Source organism: Cinclus cinclus, chromosome 1 (genome assembly GCF_963662255.1).
Source record: "Cinclus cinclus chromosome 1, bCinCin1.1, whole genome shotgun sequence".
Lineage (NCBI taxonomy): Eukaryota > Metazoa > Chordata > Aves > Passeriformes > Cinclidae > Cinclus > Cinclus cinclus.
The window spans coordinates 57632999-57653165 of NC_085046.1; positions in this window are offsets into that span (position 1 = coordinate 57632999).

The window sequence follows — 20167 nt, forward strand, 5'->3', positions numbered from 1 at the left end:
GGGGAGCCAGGCAGTATACAGATCTAGGTTACACCAAGTGCAAGTCTCACTGCCTTTTACTAAACCATAATCTTGAATTAAAGAGCTACTCAGAGTTTCAGTTCCCACTCAGTTCCTGGTCCCCCAATCTATTTTTATTTACTTTGTGCTTGTAGATTCCTCACTCAATAGTTTTTCACTGTAATCTTATTTTACTTTACTAAACTCAGTACTTGCTTTTTGTATCTCATCTTCTATAACAGTTTCAAGCACTCACTGCCTGGTGCATTAGGCGGAGATCATCTTTAAAAGCAATACCTTTTATAAAATGGGAGCTCTTCAGATTCAGGACAGTTCTAGAATTCAGTTTTGCATTGTTAAAATTATTTTCTTTCTTGTGATAATTTTTGTCTGAGTAAAGGACGGCAAGGATTTTCATCTTTTATCCATATTGAGTATTGCTTACCTGTAACACAATGCCATGCTTTATCACCTGAGACAGGGATAGAAATCTCTTTTTCTTCTCACTGTTTCTGACAGTAAGACTAAAGACTCTGCATAAAGCTATTGAGAAATTTCTGCAGACTCATTCTAGCAGGCACAGCTTCTTAATGCCACCACAGAAATCTATCAAGTGAGAGAAAAGCTATAATATGGCCAGGACAGAAAAGGTCCAGCACAAAATGGTAGGAATGGACAGGCTTAAATATAAAATTTGTACAGTGTTTTCCTCCTCTCATGGATCTCTGAAATGGATTCCCAACTTCTTCTAAATTTTGAGGAAAGATTTGAAAAGTGAAAGTATGCTTTTCCAAATCATGCACAAATTTAATTTGAAATCAATCCAGGGACTCCATTCACAGTCCTTTTTCAAGAAATATAGAATAGATTTCTGTGAGGCTGCTAAAAATGCTGAAAATTGTCTGAACGGGTCTTATAAACATTATAATGACTGTTCCTTAAAATTCTTTGTGATTATAAAGTTTGACTTATGGTACATGCATTTTGATGGAGAAGAAATGAAAGAGACTGTTCTGATACATACCACTTCCACAGTTAAACAACTTTATCTGCAAGTTTGAATTCACCCAACAAGAGCACTTCTCAGTGACAAACTGTGCCTTACCTTCTGCTCAGGTCTAACAATAGCAGTTTTGTTCAGTTTCCATTGGACTGCACAGTGGATTTTTTTTCACTCAGATTATTTTAATCACTATGCTATCTGTATAGAAGTCTATCTAATTGTGTCATCTATTGGAGAGAAAAAAAAAACAGATGAGAAAAAAATTGTATTAAGGTTTTAACCTCAAGTCACTTGTCAGATAAGACTGCTGCTGAAGTATTTAGGACATTTGACAGAAAAATAATATGGCTAAAGTGGCTAATTTGCCAACAGAGAAAGGGGGTGAGTTTTCTCCAGACCTCTGCTGAGTAGAGAGTACTGGCATTAAGAGCATTTTTAATCCTTTACCTCTCTCTTCTATTTTAAGCCTTCCAGGAGAGCATGAGATTTCTGTGACCTACTGAACTTCTATATTAATACTAATGAATCTCTTCAGTGAGCAAGCAGTGTGCTTTCCAGCCAGAATGGACACATAGCAGGTCAGCCAGATCCTTCCAGTTTTTGACTAGTCATTCATTTTCTCCATCAATACTGTATCAACTTTTATTTATTTATTCTTCATCTAAAGTTAGATCCATCTAATGTCAATTATAAAAGCAAAATTTCAGGAAAGAAGGTCGATGCATTTTTATGAGGAATTCATTCACTGTTTCTGCTATGTTCTCTAGTAAGCCACAGTTCTCAGGAGCTTTCCTAAATACCACACCCCATCTGGCCATGCTTCTGTCTCACCACTTCCTACTTTATTCTCCCTGTTACCTCAGAGAAATGTCAGGATTTTTCCTTCATGAGCCTGTGGATGGTAGGAGGGTAAAAATTACATAGGAAAGGTTTCAAAGCTTCTTTAAAACAATTTGTTGTGCACTTTGCCAAGGGGTATACAACAGTGATATGTATTGATTAAAAAAATATCAGCAAAACAGTAAATCACAAACCAGCTGCAAAACCCACACAGCACTTGCAGCACCTGCTTTTGTTATTTCGTTTTAGATGTGTAAGTGAGAGCATACTCCTTTTCAGCAGAGAATGCCATAGTGCAAAAGATGCCAGAGTGCAGCCATGAATGTTCTGGTACACCCTCATGGTGCCATGGAACCAGCTCAGTCAGTGACACCCATTACAGTTGTATCAGAGCTTGCCAGCTCAGGCTTCTTACTATATTTACCTGTTTCTGCAGTAACCAGGTCTGGATAGAGCTTGTTCAGGGCTGCCACAGGAACTTTGTACTTCAGTCGGGAGACCAGAAATATCATGTTAGCCTTCAGCAGCTGACAACCTTTTCCCTGGTTTCCTTTTAGTAAGGTGGATCTTTCAATGCATTGGTTATCTTCAGAATCACGTTGCCATCCCAGTCTAAGAAATCACCCAATCAACTGTGTGGGTTTCCTCTAGTAAAGATATTACTTTATCTTTCCTAGTCAGCCTGGTTAACAGCCTTTTTCTGAGCCAACTTCACAGACAATGTATTTAAAAAACCCCAAACAACAAAACCCAACCCCCAAAATCATGTAAACCTGGATCAGTACTTAGGCAAAATACAAACGTTTTTGAGTTTCCACAGACTTCTTTTGCAAGTCCTTTCAGAAAAAACAAGAGAAGAAAACAAAACAGAGCCCTTCTTCCCCAACATCTTAGAACCTGTCCCTACAGTACAATGATGAAAATTTCCCAAACCAATTATCAGATTTGGTGGAAATTTCTGTTATGCTGGTGATCTGATTGACCAAAGCATTCTTAAAAGTCCTTTAGCTGTAAAACAAACTCAGCAGAATTCAGACCAAGGTCAAACACTCCATTCTCATTTTAGGAGTTCTGAAAATGTCTGGCATCAGGGTACTTGCAGTGTTTAACAACATTACATGAATCTGCTGATCCTATTCCATGAAATCAAAGGAAGTTTTGACATTCACTGCAGCTGTATTAGCCCTGGTATTATAACCGTGCTTGTTTCCCAAGGAAGGCTTCTCTCTATGTCAATACTTCTGTTGCCTAAGGTAAGAGCATGGCTCTGCTCAGAGCCTATATAATTCTTGTTTGCCTAATGAAATGCAGTTTAGATGTATTTCAGAATTTGTGTAAGGGCAAACATTTTGATTAGTGTAATCCCTTGAATCTTTTGAAAGAAAAAGACAAGACATGCAAAAATAAAGACAGGAATGATAGCTGTTTATAATACACACTTAATTCGTAGCTATATTTCTGATGCATCAATTTTTTAAAAATATATTAAATAGTAATTCATATTCAGCAGAGATGCTTTCCTCCTATTTGACTTATCTCTACATGATGTGGCACACATATTCTTGAATCACTTATGATAAGGCATGGTATTGTAATTTATGAACAGAAAGTTTAGTAAACAATTTTTTTAATTTTTTTTTTCTTTTTCTTTCAGTGATGCCTATCAGTTGCTCAATTTATTTTTTTTAATCCCATGTATATTTTCATTATGTCAGGTTTTCACTATTGGTAATATTCAGAATGTGCTCTGCTATAACTTTTCATCACAGTTCACTCATTAGAAGTTCTGTAACAGCTGCCTCAAGTGCCTCAAGTGCCAGACATGAGGTTCTCTTCTGGATTTCTGATTTGGGCAGAACTTCACACCAGTTTCCTTCGGGAGTTTTTCTTGAGTCAGTGTTCTGAAAGCCTGCATATTTTCGTCCTTTGCAGAGCTTTCTGTCAAAGAGTGACAAGTACATTGACAGTATGAATTTTACAGTAACTGTAGAAATAAATATATTTGTAGTCACTTCTTACTGGTGAAAATAATTGCTCCTTTCTACTAATTTTATTGTTTTCTGATGATAACTATAAAGCCATCAAGACATAGCATACTACAGACAAACAGAGTGTTTTCTGCCAGTTAGTGCTTTTACTTTTATCACTGAATGGAATACAGATATAGCCTTTTGCTGTTTTTTGTAAACCTAAGTAAACCATCCCCAAATCCAGTGGAATTAAAAAAAAAGTGATTATGCTTTTCAAATAGAAAGATAAGCTTGTTACAGAAGGCTAAGTCGCAGAAGATTCTTATTAGAGATTCACCTCCTCTAACACTCCCTTGCAAAGAACAGAGTACCCAGAAACAGAGTGTATCAGACATTAAACTGCTGTTCCAGATGATCTCCACCAAGGGCCAAGATTCCCTCTATTTTATTTCTAATCTAGGTAATGGGATTCTTCATGTAAATCCTGCAACTAGCAGCAAGTAATTAGGTCAAATTAACAGGACATATGTTACTGGATCTATTTTGAGTTTAAATCCTCAAGATGGAGCTACCTTCCTCTTTAAGGTAACAACTACTGGGTGTTAAAAGTAAAAAGAAAACTTTTTGTTGTGGTGTGTTTACTATTCTTTTAGTCAGAGCCTGGCTCAACATTAAGACAGATTTCCGGTGGACTTCAAAGCTATATTTATTTTCTTATCACCTGTGCTCCCCCTTCATCCTAAATAATTTGCATAAGCCTGCATAATGCTACTTAGCTTATGTCTCACTGCTACTATATATAGATGAACTGGAAATTCAGCTTAGTAAAGCAACTTAATTATTTTCTTATTCCCTTATTTCTTCCTGCCTACACACTGTGCATGTGTTTTTGTGCATGAAGGTGTGAAAGAGAGATCATGTACTCAAGAGGAATTTTAAGTGCTGTGTTACTGTTCTTATTAATTATTGGGAAAAACAAAATTTTCTAAACTGATGTAAAAGTAGGAGCCGTAGGAACAATCCCAAATACAACAGGGATTCCAGTATATGTGTGTATACCTGTGTGTGTGCATATGAATGGGTGTGTTTGTAAATGAGAAGTAGGATTTTTTCCTTTTCTCAAAAAAAAGACAAAAAATATTTTACATTTTTCTTGTGACACACATTGAGAGTTATGTAGTCAAGTCAGGTGCTGATATTATTAACAGTACATCTCATATATTTCATACAATCTTCTTTTGGTTTTCTGTGTTATTATTTATTTGCTTAACAATCTGTTTGCTTTCAAGTTTATATTTGCAAATTAAGTTATTACTTTGAAAACCTTGAGGTGAAATTAAAAATCTCATTGAATATGGAATACCGCTGGTTGGATAAGACTCATAAGGAAGTAAAAACAAAACTTACATTTTAGTTAAAAGTAGACATTTTTCTCACAATTTTTTTTTTGCAAGAATTGTAAAAAATACAGCGATTTAAATATAGAACTGCTTGCCTAAATAAATTAATTTCATATTTAATGAAGCTAATTTTGTAACGCCTTAGCAGTTAATCCCTGAGAAACCTTCCTCTCCTCAGCTCTGGTAGCACTTTAAAGCAGAGAGGCATTACTCTAAGGAGACCTCACCAGTCTTTTTAACTCTATATTGAGTAGTACAAGCCTGACTACATTCATTATAGATTGGGTCTTATCCTATTGTCTGAAATACATCTCACTTCTATAAACAAGGTTAAATTCTATTTTTCTTCCCCTAATCCTGTTTAGCAAGTTAATGGGTAGTCTGGACAGTTTAAGTATTCCAGTTAAGTCAGAGAAAGGTCATGGCAAGATTACTTAAAAGGGGATACTAAAGGGTAAATGCAGTTTTCCAAAGGATTTCCTAAAGGGTTTCGAAAGGATTTTAGGGAAGGCAAATCAATGCTAACATTAAAACAAAAAAAATCTGTATGAGTTTCCAACTACCATTGCTGTGATAAAACTTGTGTTTATTTTTGCAAATATATTTTACAGGTTTTTTTCCCAGCACTGACATACTCTTGGCCTTGCACCAAACTCACTGAAGCTGAAATCTGATGGGAAACTTCAGCTTCCTTTAGCCCCAGCTGCTGTTCCTCAGTGCCCAGCCTAAGAAAAAATTTCCCTGACTTCAGTGGTAACTTATCCTACAAAGCTGAATACAGAGGTTAAGAAAAATGATTGGATATTTTCCACCACCTCTATATGGTTTTATGCCTAGATTGTAAGTTTTCGGCCTTTACATTCTCAGTATATTTGTGACTGATGGACCTCTTCAGTGAGATTTGCCCCTGCAGTTAGCAAGGTGCTTGCAGAGGTCTCTATGTCCAAAGACAGATTTAACCTTGAAGAGACATGCCCTATTGACTAAGCAAAACTCTCACCTGCAGATTTTGAGGTTTTTTTCAGCAAGAGCACCAGGGGAATTTTTCCAAGGACCTGATGGGGAGAAGTAACAGCAATAATCCAAAAAGTGATGATAGCACTTTCTGAGGATGTAGATAACTCAAGTACCATCCCTGATGGTACAGAGATTTCATGCACCATCTCACAAACAGTATATGCTTGGGACTCCCCTGCTGGAAAGCAGTTTGGCAGTAATGGACCTGGGAGTCCCGTTGGACACCAAGTCTTCCATAAACCATATTACTATATGGCTTTATGGTAAAGGTGACTCAGAGTATCAGGGCATGAACTGCAAAAACTTCTGCTAGCAGTTCAAGGGAGGTGATCTTTTCCTACTTCCCAGCACTGGTGAGGTCTCATCTGGACACCTGTGCCCAGTTCTGGGCTCCACAGTACAAGAGAGACATGTATGTAGGGAAAAGAGTCCAGTGAAGGGCCACACAGATGGTTAAGGGATTGTGAGGAAAGGCTGAGAGAGCTGGGACTGTTCAGCCTTGAGAAGAGAAAGTTCCAGGGGTATCTTATCAATGTCTATAAACACTTGAAAGGAGATGCAAAGAAGAGGGAGTCAGGGTCTTTCCTGTGGTGCCCACTGACAGGACTAGAGTCAATGGATAAAAAGTGAAACACATCAGGTTCCCTCTGAACATCAGGAAACACTCTTTACTGTGAGTGTGACTGACCACTGGCATATATTGCCCAGGGAGATGGTGACATCTCTGTCCTTGGCGATATAAAAATCCAGGTGGACATAGCCTTGGATAACTGGCTCTAGGTGACCCTGCTCGACAAGCAGGTTGGTCCATATGACCTGCAGAATTCCCTTCCAATCTCAGCCTTCTGTGATGCTGCAATTCTGTGACATATGCGGGGAAGAGACTGTTATTTTCTCTGGTACAGGCCCATTCCAAATTGTGGGCTATTCGTATGTGCAGGAAGTGTCTCCTGCATTTTCTACACCATGTTAAAAAGAAAACCTAAAATAAGTCAGTCTGTCAAAGAAAAAGCAGACTTGAAAAATGCACAATCTGCCCTAAAAAACATAGCTAATGATTGCAAAATACAGAAGTACAGATGCATTTTCTAATACACCTGATCCTGACGGGTTATCTGTATTACAAGCTTCTCATTATATTAAGGAACAATTAAAGGACCAATTACTTTAAAGGGGCTAGCCATTCATAATCTTGGCTTCAGTGAAGAAAAATACTCAACTCTGACAAAACTGGTTTTCTCAGAACTGGTAGTTCTGAGAAAACAGGTGAAAATCCCTGGTCCCTAGAAAATATGCCAGAAGAAAAGAGGTATGGAAATATTATTTTAGCATTCCAAGTTCACATCAGCTGAATGGAAGATTTAAGGACTGTAACTTGTGTTTAGATTAGCTTGGTTGTCAAATCATTCGCAGGATCTGACCTAGAGTGTGAAAATTTGTGTTCATGAGCAGAGAAATAATTGAACTGAGCACTATCAAGTTAGCCTTTACAAATTCTGAAATATCCTGCCTGGAAATTATTCCACAGGCTATCTTTCAAAAGTTTTAATATGTAATGATCTGATTTTGTAGTCCTTGAACTTTACAGAGAAGTGAATATTATTTCTCTTTTAAATATATTATGGTGTATGGCACTTGTTGGTTTTCAGTATTTCTTCTTCTCCCATATTTATTCTTCCCCATAGATAAGCTAATAAAATAAGTAAAAGAAATGAAATGTGAACAACATTACATATATTCCCTCACTCTGAAAAATATTTGTTTTGGTTCAGGAACATCCTTGTTTTTACCTCATATTACTGCATTCCTATGTATTCACATTTCAGTGAAATTTTTCAGAGACTCCTGTATACTTAATGTTTCTTTTCGCCTTTTATAGTATATCAGTTATACATTGTAGATGAAATGCCCTCCTAAAATTCCGGTATTGGAAATGGATCGATGTGTCTTTTGAACAGATTTGGAAAACCTATTTATCATCAAGGAGAAACTTTTTTTAACCTAGGGAGTTTTATGCATATATTTATAGTAATGAGTACAAGCTATTATGCCTGTCATAATACAAAGCTGATCAGCTGGTATTATTTTCATAAATATTTAAAAGCTAGCACACCTACACTGTAGGCTAGGAGTATTATAGTAGAGTCACTAAAAAAAGGGTAAATCTACTTTATTTTCATCTAAATAAACTTTGTTAAAATAGAAGTGGACATGAGACGCTTGTGCTTTATTTTGAGTTAGCAAGTTAAACTTGGGTTTAAAGATCATTATAATAAAAACTCGCTACTTTTTTCTTCTCTGCCTTTTAAACACAATTTAACAAGAACGGCTTAGTGGCTTGCAGTTTGGAAAAAGTTCTTCTGATACAATGTAGACACAATTTATGTGAGGATTCATACATACCGCATGTCTCAGGAGGCTGCAGTCAAGGTGCAGTCTTGGACATGGCTTTGATCAGCCTGATCCAGCTGAGTATGTCCCGACCCATGGCAGGAGAGTAGATTAACTTTAAAAGTCCCTTCCAACCCAAAGTATTTTATGACTTCTTGGCTGTATGTTCCAGCTGATGATTCTAATAAGTAGAGACAATATCAGACTTGGTCTCCTGTATGCAAAGGTGAGAACAACAGTCATAATTGGGACTCTGAACCACAGCAAAATTGTGTGGAGGGAAATGCAAAGCATATTTAGAAACTAGTAGATTTCTCCAAAAGCACTTCCTTCTCTATTTTCTTTTGCTCTTCCAGTTTTCTTGTGTTTATAAAGTTAATGTGGCTAGATTAATAATAAAATTTAACTTTACCCGAGTCAAGAAAAAAGAAGCTGAGCAGCGTTTTGGTTGCCTTTTTAGGTGTCTCAACTTACTGCTCACTTAACTCCATAGCCTTGGACAGGAACCGAAAAACACATTTTATTCACATAGAAGTAACATATCAATAAAGGGAACAAAGCCCTTTTTCTACCTTCTGCTTATGTATCATTGCTGTCTCCCATAAGAACCTAGAATAGTCTGTTTGGAGATTTGCCAGAGGAACAACCTTATGTATATTTAATGTGGTTGCTAAATGGTGTTGTGTTTATCATTTCTGAATCACTGGAGCTTGCATCTCTTTCTTGTAGCTGGGACTGAAAGGGTTATTTTAATGGCCCATTAACTCCCACCTGGCTAATTTGTTGCTTACACTAATCTATTTGTAGGTTCATTTGTAGGTTCATTACCTCATAAGGGAGGTAAAAGCATATCTTCCTTTCAACAACCCACCTTAAGACACTGCAACTGTCACCCACATAAAATACACAAAGGACTCACAGCAATAAGCAACTAGTTCAAAGTGGTGAAATGGTGGAATTCCTTTAGTCCATAGTGTCTACATCCAGAACTAATGAAAAGTAAAGGATAACAAAAGGTCTTAGCTTCCTAAGAATGATGTGAAGTCTGAAATGTCACAATAATAGTTTGTTTTTTTAGTCTTGGCAAAAAAACACGTAGAATATTGCTTACTCATACAAAAATGTTAGGCTTAAACTATGGCTTTATTGCAGATATTACTCTTTAGGATTAATTACTTGTACATTAATAGTACAAAAATTAATACCATAGCATTAGAAAAGGGTTTGGGTTGGAAGAGACCTTTAAAACACGTCTAGTCTGATGCTCTCTCTGGAGTGAGCAGGGACATCTGCTAGATCAGGCGGCTCACAGCCCCACCCAACCTGAATGTTTCAAGGAGTGGGATATATACCAACTTCTGGGAAATCATGTTCCTGTGTTTTACAGGTCACTCTCATTGTTAAAAAAAATAAAAAAGTCTACCATAAGCACGTTTATACAATCTTTTTTGAAATCCCTAATTTACTCTTATTTTCAATCTATTTAACCACACATGTTTTCTTGTACTTTCACTTGGTAATGCGTAGCATCCTGGAAGACTGCACATACTTTGACTAAGCATTCATGGTGAAGCCATCCAGTCTTGATTTATCAGAAGTACAACCTGGTGAAATAGCTCTATCACAGTTGAAAGAGATACTGAATTAAAAGTTACATATAGCTTTCCTGTTTATTGCATTGGGTAAGGTTACATCTCATCCAAAAGCATTGCTTTTCAACTAACTAATGGCCTGTAAATATTAAGAAGTATAGCAATGTATGCAACACTGCACTTAGTACTTAAGCAGTACAGTCAATCTTCAAAGCAAAGATTTTCAAGGCTACATAAGCAAAACTCAGTAACAGGATTTTTGAAAGTGGTCTGATTTAACCTCTTTCGGTTCCTGCTTAGCCCTCACCAAGACTAACCTTTCCCTTCAGGGAAGATTTATTTCAAATATATGTTAAAAATGCTCATTTCTACTACTTTAACCCTCATCTGTTTACCTTCTTCTATTTCCAGTTTATCAGTACTTTGATAAAGGTTCTTCTTTGTTGACACAACTGGTGCACATCCAAAAGCCTTATTTGAGATCAACATTTCAGTAGCTTTTGAACTGAGAGACTGCCAGTGTTTTTGCCATAACCACATGGACAGAAATAATTGCGCTAACACCCATGTCAGAAAAGAATGCACTGATTTTTTTCCTTTTCAGCTGCATATAAATCTCCATCTCTGAGGTTTATGTCTGCTGTTCTGCCATTGTGATACAGAACAATTTATTTGCAGAGGTCTACTTATCTTTAGAGAAAAGAGAAAGGTGCTCATCCTTTGAGCAACAAATGGCTTGCTAAGAAATTATAAAAAAACTTCTCAATATCTGTAATACTAATCAAACCAGCAACCAACACAGCCAAAAATACAGGTGGACAGCCTTCAGGGCATAAAATATACATAATTTATGCAAAACTCAAATGATCTTTCCATGAAAACGTAAAGACATGGGGAACAACAGGAAGACTTCTTCAGAAATGCTTTCCACAGTTTAGAAAGATCTGTAGAAAGATCTAAAGAAATTCACATGTGAATGAGTGTGTTATACCTTAAAAAAATACTGGGTTTGAACATTGAAAGAATAGGAAACACTGGAACTGCAAAGACAGAAAACATAGAAAACAACCAGGAGGGGTGTCATGAACAACGAAAATGCTTGGCCATATGTTCTAAAAGATGAAAAGAAGCTAAATAAAGGAATATGAGTCTCCCAACTAGTAAAGCAAAACATTACTGCATGTTATGGGAAGAATCTGTGTTTCAGAAAGGTATTTCTTTTCAGGAAAAAGTGTAATAGAATGAAATTAGCAGACATAAATCACAATGAAGGACATTGAGTTTTCCCTGGATTTGAGGTGATGGTTGCTGAGCAAGGCCCTAGTGACAAAAACTTTGTTTTTATTTTTAAGATTTTGAACTATAATAGACTATAAAGGAAAACACCCAAAGATAAAAATCATCAATATGCTGTTTGTGTTATAGTTGGTAAAACAGTGTTTCAGAGCCTAATGGCAGCAGACAAGGTCTATAAATCTTGTCACATATAATGAAAAGCAAGAGTACAGAGATGTGAGCAAATGGTTAGAGTAAATTTAGGTCATACATACTTCAATATTCTTTAAATAATGCTATCTAAATGTTCCAACACTATCCCCTTCTTAAGTTTCCCCTTATCATTTTGCAACAGCTAATAAGGGTCTAAAGGGATATTCTGTTAAAACGTTGATTTTATAAAAAAAAAAAAATAAGGAAGAGAAAGGGATTTTAAATAATCTGCCTTCCTTTTTCCCATGTCTATGCTGTTTAGAGTCAAGTACTGATGGTAAAATTAATGAAAAACATGGGCTAGAATTACTAAATAAGTGTGAGGCTTGCCATAGACACTTTGAATTAAATCATCTCAAGTCTGGTCATATTGTGGTCAATTGCTATGCGAATGAGGAAGGACTTAGAGAGGTACTGAAAAAACAGAACTACAGGGAACTACAACCAATGCATCTGTTTTTTAAAACACTGTCAGTACCATTATTCTCTGTTCTTCTGAATAAAGAATTTCTGATGGTATATTCTTATAATTGCAATGATTTTGCACTTAATTCCTTAGAAACTCAGCTTAAGTAGACAAAAACAAACTGAAAAATTATCTGTGATGCTTTTAAGAATCCAGTGTTCCAAAAGGTAAACAGATCTTCTAATATGGATAAACAAAAACACTGGGAAGAGCAATGGCTTTCCCAATAGTGCTTCTTAAGTGCTGGAAAACTTGTGAATAAGAGAAATTATAGAATCCTCTCTACTAAGTCACCTTACACGGGGAAAACATTTATTTAATTTATACCAAGGAAGTAATTTACCTCAATTTAAGTTTTGTATGTAGGGAAATTATTTTTTAAATCCATCTGTGATTTCACAGGTAGTGGTGGGGCACTGCTTGATCTTTCTCTGCATTCCCTCAATATAAAAACCGTGCATTTTCAGACTGCCACAACAACCACTCAGGCCATTATCTCACCTCACATATCTAGCTCAACATCACTTTCCTGGTTTCCAAAAATGCTTCCTGTTTCTATTAATTCATATACACCCATACCTTTACAAGAAGCAGTGATCTAGAAACTATGTTTTTAGGTAGAGCAATACAGAGAAAGGGGTGTATATCTATGCTGGGGTGGATCAGGGACAAGAAGAATAATGTGTGACATGATTTATGTCACTTTTAACGTATGCTTTCATAACTACAAGTTATTCAGTGAAAGGAAGGAAAAATTAAAGTTCATTAATCTTTGAACACGTGTTTGTTATAATGACAATTCTTGAAATGCACTCGCTAGCACTTATTACCAGCAATAAAGAGATGGTTTTGCTTCATTTTTGTATGTGCATATATTACATGAAAATTATCAGAGAGATGTGTCCATGCCTATTAAGCTCACATAACAAGCTTCAAATAACAAAGCAGCCTCTCTTCAAAACAGCAGGGTTGTTTTGTTTTTTTCCTTTGGTAGAGATCTCATTATGTTATTATTTTATCTATAATTAGATGTATCATATTATTAAGAGCTGACATACTGGTTGCATTTTTTTTTATTAATTTATCAGAATATAAAATACTGACAGTTTTCACATATATGTCTGCTGGCAAAGGCAACAAAGAGAACCACATCTATTCCTCTCTGAAATTCCTTCTTTTCTCCTCTATTTAAGATCAACGTTGTTGAGCAATCCCCAAATATGTATTTTCCTCTATGTTCCTTTCTTTCCCCTTACTACACACATTGGTTGGCACATTGAAGACGGAAGCCTTCTTTCCTCTGCCCACAGCTATTTACTTTAGGTGGTGCTTTCAAGGTTTGTCTGCTCAGAGTACAGCAACTGAAATTTTGTGCTGGTCTTGCTGAAGACAAGGAGACCTTGGCCCCTTCCCAAGATGACATTTTGCACCTATGTCTTGGTTTGAGACAATTTGACAGGTAGACACCCTGAAATGTATTGCCTGCCCCTACGGCATTAACCAATCCCTTTCCACCAATAAGGAATGAATATCAGTAGATATAAGTGAAAAAATAAGTCTACTGACAAGCAAAAGAGAAGCAGGCAAACATAGTGGTAAACAATTACTATATACAAAATTGCCAACTGCATAACCCTTACAGGAGCAAAGAGACCTGGAATGGTGGGATAATCCTTTTCCCACACAAGATGGTGCTCTTCAGCCCAGGGCACGGCTCAAAAGACCAGGGGAAAGACAGAGTCTACCTTCTTGCCCCGTGTGCTTATCTCTCCAGCAGCTAGAGCTCTGACTGATATTGTGGAGATCAGGGGGCTAGAACTTATGTCAGAAGACAATGGGAACAGTGGCTGGAGTGTCTCAGGCTCAGTGCTTTTCATGCTTTTGTCCTGGCCTTGTTTGTGGAATGGAGCGACTTGGACTGGAGCAGAGCCTACCCCATTCTCCCTGATGCAGCAGTCCCTGGGAGCAGGCACTGAAGAATTCACCCCAAAGCAGTCCAGAACACAAGGGAGGAACAAAGAGAAGGGAGTAAATCCCGAGGTGGAGTCTCTCCCTTGAGCAAAGACTACCAGGTGAGACAGAGAATTCACTTCCAGTGCTTCCATCTTTTAAAGAGACCGTGATAACCCCACACCTGCCCCAAGATCTCAGTTCTGTTTTCCAGCTACAAGTGTCCTAAAGAGACAGTAACAATTTTGGGCATTTATGGATATGGAATACAATAACATTTTGGATTATCCATATCAACCGCAATCTTCTTAGAAACCTCGCTTGACATGGTAGGCTTAATTGGCTGAGATGATAACATGTAGTAAACTGGACAGATGAGACTTCATTAAACCTGAATCTCAAATGTGTTACATCTAAGTCTGTCTGACAAAGAAGTAACATTACAATCAGGAAAAAGCTTTGTTGCCAGAAGAAAATCAACACACTAACTTGCACATATTACTGAAGGTAACTTTCAAATAATTTTGCAGTGTTGCAGTGTATACAGAAAATATTACTAATCAGTGGCCATTTTGATTCACTAACTTTACTAATTTGTACTGGCTGGCACATTAAAAATCCAGCACATAATTCTGAAGTGAATCAATAAAAGGGAATCTCATTCAGAATGTTTTGATCTCTATAATTTTGATAGTTTATCTTGAAAATGGACCTTTAAAATAAGTCTGTGACATCAGGAAGGAGCTGAATTAGCATAGTCCAAATTTGGATGTCAAAGTCTTTGTTTCTCTCTTCATTTTCACTAATGAAAACTGCAAGTTCCAAATCTTAAAAAGGTTCCCATTTTGCCAGACCAATCTTATTGGAGCAGAGCTACACATCTTGCTCCATATCAGACTGAAGCAACAGCAAAAGACTCAGCAAAGGGTTCAATTAGCTGAGTACTCACAAAGCTACAGGTGTTGATGGTGTCCTTAGTATGAAATAGAGCTACAGCAACTCATCTGATGATGCAGAAGTGAGCACGTTGAAAGGGACCAGTAAAATATCCTACAGCTCATCTCTGAAAAGGATGATCAGAAAATCACAAGGTGGTAAGGTCAAAGTTGAGTTTTCTGATGGCAGCTGATGTTTTCATTCCACAGCATATTCACAGTATTTTCTTTTCTTTCAGTCTCATTCAAGCTGAAGAACATTTCATTTCCTATTCATTTCCTGTGCCTTGAAGTGGTGAGACATATAAGGTTTCTTTGGGAAATTTCATGACTTTGAGAGCACAGTTTGCATAAATAAAAAAGAAAAAAAAGGTGAAAAGTGGCAGTTGTAATTGCACCACTGATTTTATCCTTATGAGGTTAAAATCATTTGGAGTTCAGAGTATGGATAATTTCTCAGGTAGGCTGTACTTAATCCTTGTCTATAGGCTATGCCCATGCTGTTCCTTTCTTGTGTACACACAGCTGTAAATACAAGCAGTCTGTGGGCAGGCTAACTGGGGGTGTCTGTAGACAAGTCAAGAAAAAGTTTGCTCAGGTTCCAGGGTTGCAACTATAAATCTTGGGAAAGAATTACTACAAAGCAATTCAAGCTCAGGCATCCACATGCTGGAACCAGGCTGAGTAACCAAAGGTGAGAAAGTTTTCTGGTCATGGAGGTGAAGTTTCCAATCAGGTTCTTCCTTATCCTACTTACTTACTTTTCAGAGCTTTCATACTTCCTCCAATATCTCTTGACCAAAAGTGCTTCTTTAATTTTTCTCAAACACCTCTTTTGATATATTTTTCTCTCTAATGCCTCCATTTATATTGCTGTTCATTCTCCCTTATGATCCAAGGACAGAAATCTGTTAGAACACTTCTCGTCAATATTATTGGATGGTATTTTGTAAATGTCCCCATTTGTTTGCAATCTTATTTTGTTCTGGATAGTATGTTTGCTTTATTTCTAAGGACATAAAAAAATTGCCTCTTGTTGGCTAATAGAACAGATGTCATTTTCCCCAACACTGATTTGCAGCAGCCATTGCATTCTGCATAATCAAAGGCACTGTAAAATCTCTTTGACCTTGGGCTTTATTCTTCATAGCACAGGTGTAGTTTAGGGGAGTTTGTACTGGGGGTTGTTTTCCTGGGAAGAAGGAGCTGTATATATCTGTTTCATTTTGATTTGCCCTGGAGCATTATGACTTTGTGTTTCCTGCTGAGTACAACATAATGGCTTGCAACATCAAGGCTACACATCTTGTCTTCACTGACATAATGGAGATATGAACCTAGAACAATGGTATCTGTAACATGAAATGGTATCTGTAGGAATGGTATCTGTAACAAATGGCATGCTGGTATCAACCATGTAAATAGCATTTCAGTTGTAGACAATGGAAATCAACATAAGAGGAATTTGTTCCAATGTCTACTATGGTCAGTTGTACCAGAGTGGAAGCTACAGTAACTCTATTTAACTCAGCCACAGACAGGAGTCAAAAAATCATAGAATGGCTCGAGGTGGAAGAGACCTTAAAGATAATCTAGTTCCAACCCCCCTGCCTTGGGCAGCTTACTAGTTTGAAAGCAAACCAGTGAGACATTCCAAATCAGAAACACAATTTAATGGGACAATTAAAATAAAGGCAGAAAACACTGGCTTAAACTGGCAGAGTCAGGGTATAACCTGATGCCCTGTTGGTCAGAGTGGTGGTAGCACTCTCATTAAGTGGCTGCAGTCCTGTTGGAGTGACAGATGTGGTTCTGTTGAAGCAGTGATCCTGTAGAAGGGTCGGGTCTTCCTCTGATGGTCCAGTGGTGGTTATGGAGCTCTTGGCCTCTGGGAATTCAGTAGGAAAGGCTGTCTGTGGTGTTCCAAGTCTCAGATTACATGCAGGTAAGAATGCTTGGTTCCTCCCCCTGGGTGGAGCATTTAACAATGGGATGATGTAATTTTATCAGTCATGCAGTGAGGCTTGATGGCCCATCAGCCCATTGCCCCCAGAGGGAATTACCAGGGTTGAGTCATGGAGGAGATAAAGAACACTGTCCCACCTGTTTTTAACATCTTATGAAGATGGTAATAGAAAACATACTTTTAGTTACATCTTACTTTGAAACCTAAGACGGGCAGGGACACCTCACAGTAAACCAGGTTGGTCAGAGCCCCATCCAGTGTGACCTTGAACAAGTCCAGGGATGGGACATAGACAATTTCTTTGGGCAACTTGTTGCAGTTCCCCACCAAACTCACCAGGGAAGAATTTCCTAACATCTAATCTTAACCTACTTTCATTTCAAAGCCATTCTCCCTTGCCCTGTCACTACATGCTCTTGCAAACAGTCTCTCCCCATCTTTCTTGCAGGCTTATTTCAGATGTTGGAAGGCCCTAATTAGGTCGCTCCGAAGCCTTCTCTTCTCCAGATGGAACAATCTCAATTCTCTCAGCCTTTCTTCAGGTGAGGTGCTTCCTCCCTCTGGAGGAATCATCCTGGTGGTCCTCCTCTGTGGTCCTTGCTTCTTCCTGTGCTGGGGTCCCAGGCCTGGATGCAGCACTGCGGGTGTCATCTCACCTGCAGACGGGGTGAATCCTCACCCTGCACCCACACTGCTTTTGATGCAGCTCAGGATATATGTGGCTTTCTGAGCTGCAAGTGTATGTTGCCAGCTCATATTCAATATTTCATCCACCAGCACCCCCCAGTCCAAGTCAGCAGGGCTGCTCTTGATCTGCCCATCCCCTAGCCTGTGCTAATACTAGGGGCTGCCTTGTTCTTGGTCTTGTTAAACCTTATGAGATTCCCATGGTTCCACTTTTCGACCTTGTCCAGGTTTCTCTGGGTGGCATTGCATCCTTCAGGTGTGACAACTGCACTACTCAGCTTGGTCTCATCTTCAAACTTGCTGAAGGTGCACTAGATTCATATATCATGAATTAAGATACTAAATATCTATATCATCAATTAAGATACTAAATAACACTGCTCCTAATACAGGACTGTTGTAGTTTGACCCTGGCCAAACACCAGGCACCCACTAAAGTTGCTCACTCACCCTCCCCTGCCACAGCTGAGCAGAGGAGAGAAAAACATTAACAAAGGGTTCATGAATTGAGATAAGGACTGGGAGAAAACACTCCCAGGGTAAAACAGGCTCAACTTAAAGGTACAAAATTAGTTTATTACTAACAAAATCAAAGGAGGATAATGAGATGTAAAATAAGCCCTTAAAAACATCTCTTCTTCACCCAATCCCACTCTCCTTCCCCCCAGCAGGGACAGGATGCTCCAGCCTGGCAGCAGGGCCCCCCTCTCTCCATCAGGTCTCCCACTGGATCACAGCCTCCTCCAGGCATCCACCTGCTCTGGTGTGAGCACCTCCCCCATGGGCTGTGGGTGGATCTCTGCATCCCCCATGGATCCCCATGGGCAGTGGGTGGATCTCTGCATCCCCCATGGATCCCCATGGGCTGTGGGTGGATCTCTGCATCCCCCATGGATCCCCATGGGCTGTGGGTGGATCTCTGCATCCCCCATGGATCCCCATGGGCTGTGGGTGGATCTCTGCATCCCCCATGGATCCCCATGGGCTGCAGGGGCACAGCTGCTTCACCATGGTCATAAATCATCATGGCCTGCAGAGGAATCTTGGCTCTGGTGCCTGGAGCACCTCCTGCCCCTCCTTCTCCACTGACCTTGGTGTCTCCATGTTGTTTCCCTCACATGTTCTCACCTCCTCCTCTTCTCTGACTAGAAAAAAAGCCATGCCTGCACGTTGTTTTGATCTCTTCTTAAATATGTTATGACAGAGGCATTACCATCATCTCTCATTGGCCCAGGCTTGGCCAGCAGCATGTCCATCTTCAGAGCCATCAGGGATTGACTCTGCTGGACATGGTGGAAGCTTCTGGCAACTTCTCACAGGAGCCACCTCTGTGGTCCCCCTGCTACTAAAAACCAAGCTGTGCAAAACCAACACAAGGCTCCAGAGGGACCCCACTTGTTGCTGAGGTCCAAAGAGACTCTGACCACTAACCTCAGTATGTGTCCATCCAAAAAATTTCTTATCCATCTATCTGTGTACTCATTAAATCCATCTCTCTCCAGTTCAGAGAAAAGGATGCTGTGGGGAACTGTGTCAGAGGCTCTACGGAAGTCCAGATAAATGATACTTGTAACTTTTTGTCCTGAATACAGAGAAATGGGTGTGGAATGATCAGTGATGTTTATACAATTCCATTATACATCACAGTCATGGGAATGGTTTCAGCAGGGGGAATGCCATGTCCAGAAACAGAAGTGGGGCCATTTTTTCTGGCTCACTTCAGCGAAGGGATCCATAGACATGGCATCCCCTGCCTAGCCATTGTTTTTCCCACACTTCCCATCCCTCTAAGATGTTTTTGCAGGACAAGGGGCTGAGAAGAGGCAGCGGGGCTTGCTGGGGTGTGGTGCTGAAGCTCTGAGGTAGCCAAGACCTGTGGGGCTGGGGGGCACAGTTTTACAGCTGCTGGTTGGACAATTTCCCCACATCCCAGTGTGACAAGGACATGGAGCAACAGTGCCAATACTAACCAGCTGAGCCAAAAAACAGTCCAGAAGGGTGGCATTGAATTCCACAGGTAGAGACACACCCATCACCACCATTGCCATGGATACCACAGAGAGGGAGCAGGAAAAACACCATCACAGGCAAGCAGCTGCTCCAGGCAATGTTATCCAGCACCCCCCATCTGCCATGGGAATCATCCCATAAGCCCCTGCCATCTCATTTTTGCTCTGGGGGGTGGGGGGCACATGGGCTGTCCAGGGGTGGCAGCTGTCTTCTCTTTTATTCCAAGGGGAAACACGATAACTTGCTTGCAATCATTCCCTCTTACATTTTTCCTTTGATTGCTGTGTTTACTGCTAATTAATTTTTATTCTTTAGTAAAATTGTGGGTCCAACTTTTTAGTCTTTCATAGTTTTGTTTTTGTTTTCTTTTCCCCTCCGCTGCTGTGAGGGAGGGAAGGAGGGACAGATTCATGGCACCTTTTGCTTGCTGTAAAACCATCACAGTCTCCCCT